This window comes from Dermacentor albipictus, chromosome 8 (genome assembly GCF_038994185.2).
Source record: "Dermacentor albipictus isolate Rhodes 1998 colony chromosome 8, USDA_Dalb.pri_finalv2, whole genome shotgun sequence".
Classification (NCBI taxonomy): Eukaryota; Metazoa; Arthropoda; class Arachnida; order Ixodida; family Ixodidae; genus Dermacentor; species Dermacentor albipictus.
Window position 1 is genome coordinate 79,006,729 of NC_091828.1, and position 7,644 is coordinate 79,014,372.

Here is a 7,644-nt window from a genome sequence, read left to right on the forward strand (position 1 = left end):
TCAGTTTACGCTGTGCTGCAAAAAATTTCTTTCGAGCTGGCCTAATGCTCACATGCTAGCTTGCCTCGTTCTGTCCAATAAGCGTAGCATGGAGAAAATAAAATAACTACGAGGCCCTGACATCACACTTTCCGAAACCTCTGTGACGCCAAAAGTGGGCATTACTGTCATTTTCTCGCGGCAGATTCTTCTCTCTTGCTTACATTTGATGCCTCGGGCACGCAACCACCCCGATCTGAGCGGATAAGCATGTGCCGTAGCTATAGTGTGCTTTATGGTAGTGATCTGGTCAACGAATCCGGTTGCAGTGTATCAACGCTGTGCCGTTGCCAAAGCCATTTCGTCTGAGTATTGCGCTACTGCATTAAAAATATTTATGATGAACTCCACAAGTTTTAAAGCTGAGTCCCCGCTACTTTTTTGCCAGCTTTTCTGAAAACAAATCTGTGCATTCTCGCTGCATTGCAAGAATGCCCAGGTGACGATCAGTAGCGCACTTTACGCACATCACGACCTATGGCTAGCCCATCTGCAGTTAATGAGAACAAACATGTATGCTGGTCGTGGATTTATAGGAATCATTTTCCTTACTGAACAAGTTTCGGGCAGCAGTGCACCGTGGAAATGTGGCAAAGCACAGCACGCCAATGAAGAGGCCAGCAAAGAACGACGTTGCTACGCATTTAAATACACTGACTGCAGCCTGAGGTACATTGTTCTCCCCGTAATTAGTGACGCTTCACAGAAACAAAGTTCTGCGGTATCCTCCGCGTAGTGATGAACAGTAAGTCCGTGTACATGTGGGCCTACATGCAACCATCAGCCATTTGGTGTGCACGCAGGCATATGTTCTTCTTTCGAGCCTTGCTCACTGTTGTATCGCATCCGCCAACCTGCAATTCCCTGCGCCTCTCAAGCACACAGATTAGATATCTGCGGCAAGGAAAGTTCTTCCTTGAATTACTCACAGCAGCCCCTTCTTTGCCGTTCTTCCACATGGCTGCTTTAGAGCAGAGCGCTTAGGCAGCAGTTCCTGCAGCGAGCGTCAGCGCCCTTCGTAACCAAGCGAATGAGCACAGGGAAGGATGAAAGAGCGAACACGGAGTGCAGCGGGAGATGAAATACCACTATAGCAATGATAGCGCAAGGAGGAAATCGGAGGAAGAGGGTATGCCACATGAGAAGAAAAGCGTAGTGCCTCGCAAGGCGGGCTCTGCAGTGACAATGGCTATGAGATGGCGCCAGAGTAGCGCACGCCATCTGTTCGCTGACGACCCAACCGATACCACCTATGGAAACACAGCGCCGCATGAGTGGAGGTCTGTCTGCAGTGGGTGCTGTGAATTGCGCCTACGCGTCAGCCAAGACGCTGCCTCTCATGACCTACCGATTAGTGATGCAGTAGTGCCACACTTCGCTCTGTTTGCAACGAGCCGCACGACATAGACTGTCCGTGCCAGCCAATATATCGTGAAATGAAAATACGTACAGAGCTGCACTCATATCTCAGATTAGGGAGTACCATATTTTGTGGGTGAATTTCTTTTTACATGCGACAAATGCATAATCTGCTGTCAAAAGCAGTAACACTGCACAGCTCTCCCTGACCTGCAAGGTGCTTATCGTACATACTGCTTAAGTACAGCAGTTTGTCTGTGGTTACAGGTTAGTATGAATCCACCGAAGACGGCAAATATATTCCCAGATCATCCTTCGTCCATGGTGTGGTATGTGATGTACAGTGTCGCATGTGCGCTCGTTTCATACTTTTTGCTTCTCCCAGTCCCACCTGGCCAAAACAACAGCCGGGAGAGATCAGTCTAGATAACACAGAGAAACAAAACACAGAGGATAATGCAATTCTGCACACACAACGCCTTTGCCATGGTGCAAGACCTACGGGGCATCACACGCATGAGCACACGTCATAACAAAACCACCATTGTGCCCCGACAACATGGCCGCTACAGTGAAGAACACCCCGTGACTTCTTCCGCACGTTTCTCTATAGCACACTTAGTGTGCAGAGCCTCACACTTGTTTTTTTCCTTCCTCCATGAAGTGCACACATGGACTTCGTAGGTATTCGCGAAGGTTGCCTGCTGATATTGCCCGCGGACCAAAACTCCACTTTAAGCATGTCGCCATCAGTCCAGCTCCTGCACGTGACCTCACGCCCAATCGCCAATGCGGTCCACCGGTAAAAAAAAATTCAAGGCCAAACCTCCCGCAATGGCTTGCCACCCACTGCACCAAATGGTTAGGCCTAACCAGCGCTGTCGCGTTGCTTTGTCGAAACTGGTAGCCGATGGTAGAGTTTCGGTTTGGTGCAAACTGCGGGATGCTAATGCCATCGTCAGCAGGACTACTTCCATCTGGTAAAAGCTTGCGAAAACTAACCAGCACGTGGTCATGCACATGACGCTTATAGTGAAACTTTTTTTTTTTCAAAGTGGGGTGCGAGCCTTACACGAGGGCAGGCCTTACACGAGTAAATACGGTATACAGAAAGGACATAAAATTATGAGAACAAAAGAATGCACACGAGTTCCTTGAATTCCTATGCATACTTAAGCCAGTAATATCAGAGCCGTTACCTGTCAGATTTTTTCTGAAGCATTAAAGAAGCATGTGCTCTCCAACGATGCACACCAATAGACCTGCTAATCATAGTGCTTCCTCCTGCAAATTACAAAACGCATCAATGAAGCATGCGTGAACATACGTGTGCGTACAGCAACATCCCAATATATCAATGCTGCAAGCCAGATGTGAAGATGACAACGAATGTAGTTGTGTTTATATCAAGAGACTGAATTTAACAAAAGTATGGTGTGTAAGAAAGAAGGCACCAGCATGCGATTTTCAAATCTGCTATTGTCATTATTTCTTCAACACGCGAGAATGTGTTGAATATCACAGAAGCATTTGCTCATCAGGCCAGAATCGCTCAGTAAGCGAAAATAATGTGTTTATATAAATGGCAAACTTTTTGTGTTCAAGATTTTACTTACCTTGCGCAATTCTTTTGAATTCTTGCAGTCAGGCTAATCGACTTTTTTTCATTGGCCAACTGAGCATATTCTAGGTGAAGCTAGACAGACATATTGTGATTTGTCACTGCAACATACTCATTGCTGCCTTGTTTCTACTGGATGCTACTTTATGGTCCATAGAGTACTGGTTGAGAACCCAAAGCTCTTCTCTGCATGGCATCTGCCGGCTATGTGCCACACACATCTTTTCCCACACTAGAGCATTTCGCATCTATAGTGCAAGGGTACAATTTGCTTCAGCAACAGTGTGTTCTACCAAAATAAAGCTCTCCAAACAATGATCATGATCTGTTTCTGTCACTGGAAAATGCTTTTGTTCCCACAGGCCAGTAGGAATGCAGAAGTTGCGTGTATATGAACGCACCTTACAAGGTTAAGGCAGCGCCATGCAGGTCTCGGCCACTTCCTTCATCCTTAGCTTACTAGTGACACGCCACGAGCTCTGTCTCAAACCAGCTATGCCTGCATTAAGAATTTCCCTTGATGCGAAACACCTTGGTGCAAATAAGGCATAAAAGAGCATCGGTGCATGTGCATATAGCACATGAAATTACTAAGTGCCAGTGCTACCTTTCGTGGCATTTGAATCATTAAGACATCACTACATCTGTCATATGGGTTGCTTGAACAACGAACTGAACAATTCACTCTAGACAACCATTGTGGCGGCTGCAAACACAAACTACTTAATGGAAACAGGAAAGACCACATAAATGTAGGTAATTTGTTAAGGAGAAAAGCACTAGAATCAGAAAAACTATAGTCCTCTCAGTCGGCGAACATAACATGGCGGGCCTTGAAATGTCCTGCCAAGTGCTACAGACATAATCTTCAGTGACCAATTTCATTTTGAAGAAAGGCTTTGTACCTAGCCTGTTGGTACACATCACTACAAACCTTTGGAACTGTGCAAGGAAGAGTCTATACAAGACAAAAACGAGCATTTTATTTTGAATACTTCTTGCCTGCTGTCACTGGCTTGGACGCCGCTGCCTTGCTGTTATCATCAAGGTCAGCCACTCAATGTGGTGAATGATAACAGGAAACGAAATTGGTTGTTAAAAGATATGACTCCTGGTCTTGAGGACAGAAGGAGATAGTGGTCTGCCAATGAGCGATGTGATCCAAACCAACCAGTAAAACATGTTAACTTGCCTTGAACTGACCAACCAACAACTTTTCCAACACATGAAAGAAAAACCTTCAACTCTGCAAGCAAAAGTGAGGGTGTGAACTTAGCACAAATGCTCTCAATTTCTGCACCATTCTTTGACCACATTTACCACAAATAAAAGTTATTACACAGATTGCTAACCATGAAACCAGGAGCTTTCTTTCATCAACAGCATCTGATATATGGTAATTGAAGAGAGTTCTAAGAGTTTCAAATGTGAAGATGAACACACTACACATTCAGTCGCCATGTGCAATGTCTGGTAACTTTGTACTTTGAACTAAGCTTGGTCATCAACGAAAATCTCATTCTCTTTCACTTTTCCAGATGACGTTTCTCACAGTGGATTTCACTTCTTTGACGCATGGAATTCGTTCATACGTAGCCTGTGGTAATCATGTCCCTTTGTGTAGTTTTGATGGTTATAGCCACGAAATAAAGCTTTTACTGAGACCTGAGGGGTGTGAATGTGATTCTTCACAGGCATCTTGACAGCCACTGCAATAGTAATCTTCAATGGCTAAGAGGAAAGAGCCACAGATTCTTTACAGCACCACAGACACCTGCTTCTACTGTGAAAGCTATACAAGGTGTCCAAGCCAAGATTAGCCAAGCTGTTCAAAAAATCTGGTACAGCATAAGACCTCCAGTGTTTGCTCATCAGTCCTCTTCTAGTACCATGTTAATTTTTCTGTCCTACTAAGTGCCTGCCTAATTATTCAAAAGTGTCGCAGTATCAGCCAAAAGGCGAAGCATCTATTGCGATAGCAAATTAGTGGACAGCTATATGGAGTAAGGATAGTAGTTTTATTGCCCGTGTAAACTTGTAAATATAGGCACGCTAACTAAATGACCTGGCATGGTGTCGCGTGCACACAAGCAAACATGAGCACATCTCACTTGATAACCTCGGAAGCTCGCTGTCAAAACAATGGAGTGAGGAAGCACAGCAGCAGCGAGTGGATTGGCCTTAGTGCTGCATCTTGCACCACCACGAACTAAGCTGCGAACACACAGCACGCGGCGAACTCTGTCCTCATCACAGATGGCTTTCAAGATAGAGCGGCCCGGGTGGGCCATGATGGCACAATGCCACGATGACGCAAGCATATACTTGTGTCGCCACCTGTTGTCACGTGCAGAAAGCAGCATTTCAGGGAGGGCAGTCACCTGTTCCACAAGCGGGAAATACGTGGCAGCCCTCCCTGCAACGCTGCTTTCTGCAGATGACAGCAGGTGGCGATACAAGTCAGTGCCAGCGCCAGCTTTTTAGATGCCATTTTTCACATAGACAAAAAGTTTCTCATTTATGCCTTAAAAAAAACAAGCGACTAACCCTGCCAAGTATTACACTAAACGAAGTTGACGCCAAAATGCGATTGTTCTGCAAAATTTGAGCAAGAACAGGGCAGCGGTGAGCGCTAAATCTTTTTTTGAATACACGCAGGCAAATATTCAGGACCCTGTACTAATTCCACACAAAGCCATAAGTGGCTTGGGGCAAAGCTCACTTCTAGTGTTCCACCTGGTGATGCCTTCAGACAATGAACCCACTGTTGAAATGGTTCCTGCAAAATTTTTTAATTTTCTTGAATACCTTTATTATCACTGTACTCTGTACAGTTTGATGAAACAAACATTTCTTTCTGGTATTTTTATACCTTGTGCATAAAGGTGAAGAGTTAGGTGCTCTCTTTAAAGGGTCCCTGAAACCATTTTTGTCATATGCTAGACATAAAGGGTGTCTCGCAAGGAATGCTATCTCACAATAATATTGTGTCAGTAAACAGGTATGAGTGGTGAAACATTACTCTCCTCTCAAGCCACCATGTTCCCCTCAACTTTTATAATGGGCAGCCATTTATATGGCCCGTCTCCTTCGTGTGGTGACAATTGTTGTCAAGTTCTAGTTGATTTGAACCAAGTGTGTTCTCACATAATTTTTATTTGCAGTTTTTATCACTAAAGAAGTACTGACACAAAATTTCGAAGTTGAGATAACTTGTGAGATCGCTTTTGTGGACAAACACACACAGCATCTACAAAATATCAACAGTGAAGGTAGCCTAACACATAATTAAAATAAGTTTTTGAAATACATGCATGCAGAAAACCACAAAGCACCTTGCGACATTGACTTCAGCAAGGTGGGTTCGTAAACATCCCGGAGCGGACGAACAACAGTGCTATGTCACGAGTTTGTGTTAGCTACTATGCTCTCTGTATGTGCTATTGCTCGTCCCACAACCTCCTTCATCGCTGAGCTCCCAGTCTTCCTCGGTAGTGGAATGCTCTCTGTGTCGCTGCAACAGTTTTTGTTGTGCCTGTTGAGATTTTCCTCACTATCTGCATTGAACATGCACAAAAGCAAGTACAGCCCAATGTCAGGTGCATACTGCATCACAGATTTCTACCAAATGCTTTCAGAGCTCGGTATAGTCATGCATAAGTGTCTCTGCAATGGCCGTTAGCAGCAGAAGCAGACAGAGTTTTTGTGTGCCAGTGGATGTAAGGAGTGGACTCCAATGAAGAGCAGCCGCATTGGCTCACCACATCTTGAGTACAAAAGAAATAATTTTTCTGCTAGCCTTCGCCTTGCCTTACTGAAAATTGATCAGCAGGGAAGCCAGCTGTTGCCAAGATGGCGCTAGCTTGGACTTGTGTGGCCGCCTGTTGGCAGCTGCTGAAAGCAAAGGAGTCGTTCCAGCAGGATTGCCACGTGGGAAAAGCAGTTGGATTGAAGATGCCTATACCCACATGTGATCAACCATGTTTAGTACGGCGGCGAATGTCGTCTGCAGGAAATTGTCGCCGCTGGATGATGAAATGAGGATGACGAGCACAGCGAGGACAGTGCAAGGCATATGTGTTTGTAGATGGAGAAAAACAACAAACAACGAATTTCACGTGCTTGCATTCATGCAAGTTTTGTGCAATCGCATGACCACCTGTGTTAACAAACTTACCATTCCCTCTCTTTGTTCTCCGAAATTGAAATTTGAACTGGTCGCTATAGAAAAGGCTCTAAATAACAAGTCATTTTGAATTGGTCGCTATAGACAAGGCTCTAAATAATTAACCATGAAGCAAACAAGATTTTGTGCCGCGGTAACTGGTTGATTAGCTCCTTAATGCAGCAGAAAAGACAAGATCCAAAATTTTTGCACCAGTGCTCCTTTAAGCCTGAACTACAGGAGCAAGCTTTATCACATGGCTAATGGAGATGCTGCGGCACGACATGAAATGTCTCCTGGCTTGCACTACATGAAGTAAAAAGAGACAGGTGCTCACCACACTGCTGCGAGTTTATGTTCAATGCACAAACTACACTCAAACCCCATTATAACGAAGCTCAAGGAGGAGCTAAAATTACTTTGTTATGTGGACCACACTGCATACCTATAAATTTATGCC

At 44.8% G+C, this 7,644-nt stretch overlaps 1 long non-coding RNA gene across 2 annotated transcripts in view; it reads left to right on the forward strand.

Moving 5' to 3' along the window:
• Positions 1 to 4,688, forward strand: part of LOC135898613 (uncharacterized) — a 94,693-nt gene extending 90,005 nt beyond the window's left edge. For both annotated transcript variants that reach the window (XR_011507972.1, XR_011507971.1), the window contains exon 8: positions 4,558 to 4,688. This is a non-coding gene — a long non-coding RNA (uncharacterized lncRNA). The remainder of the gene's footprint in view (positions 1 to 4,557) is intronic.
• The last annotated feature ends 2,956 nt before the right edge of the window (positions 4,689 to 7,644 follow it).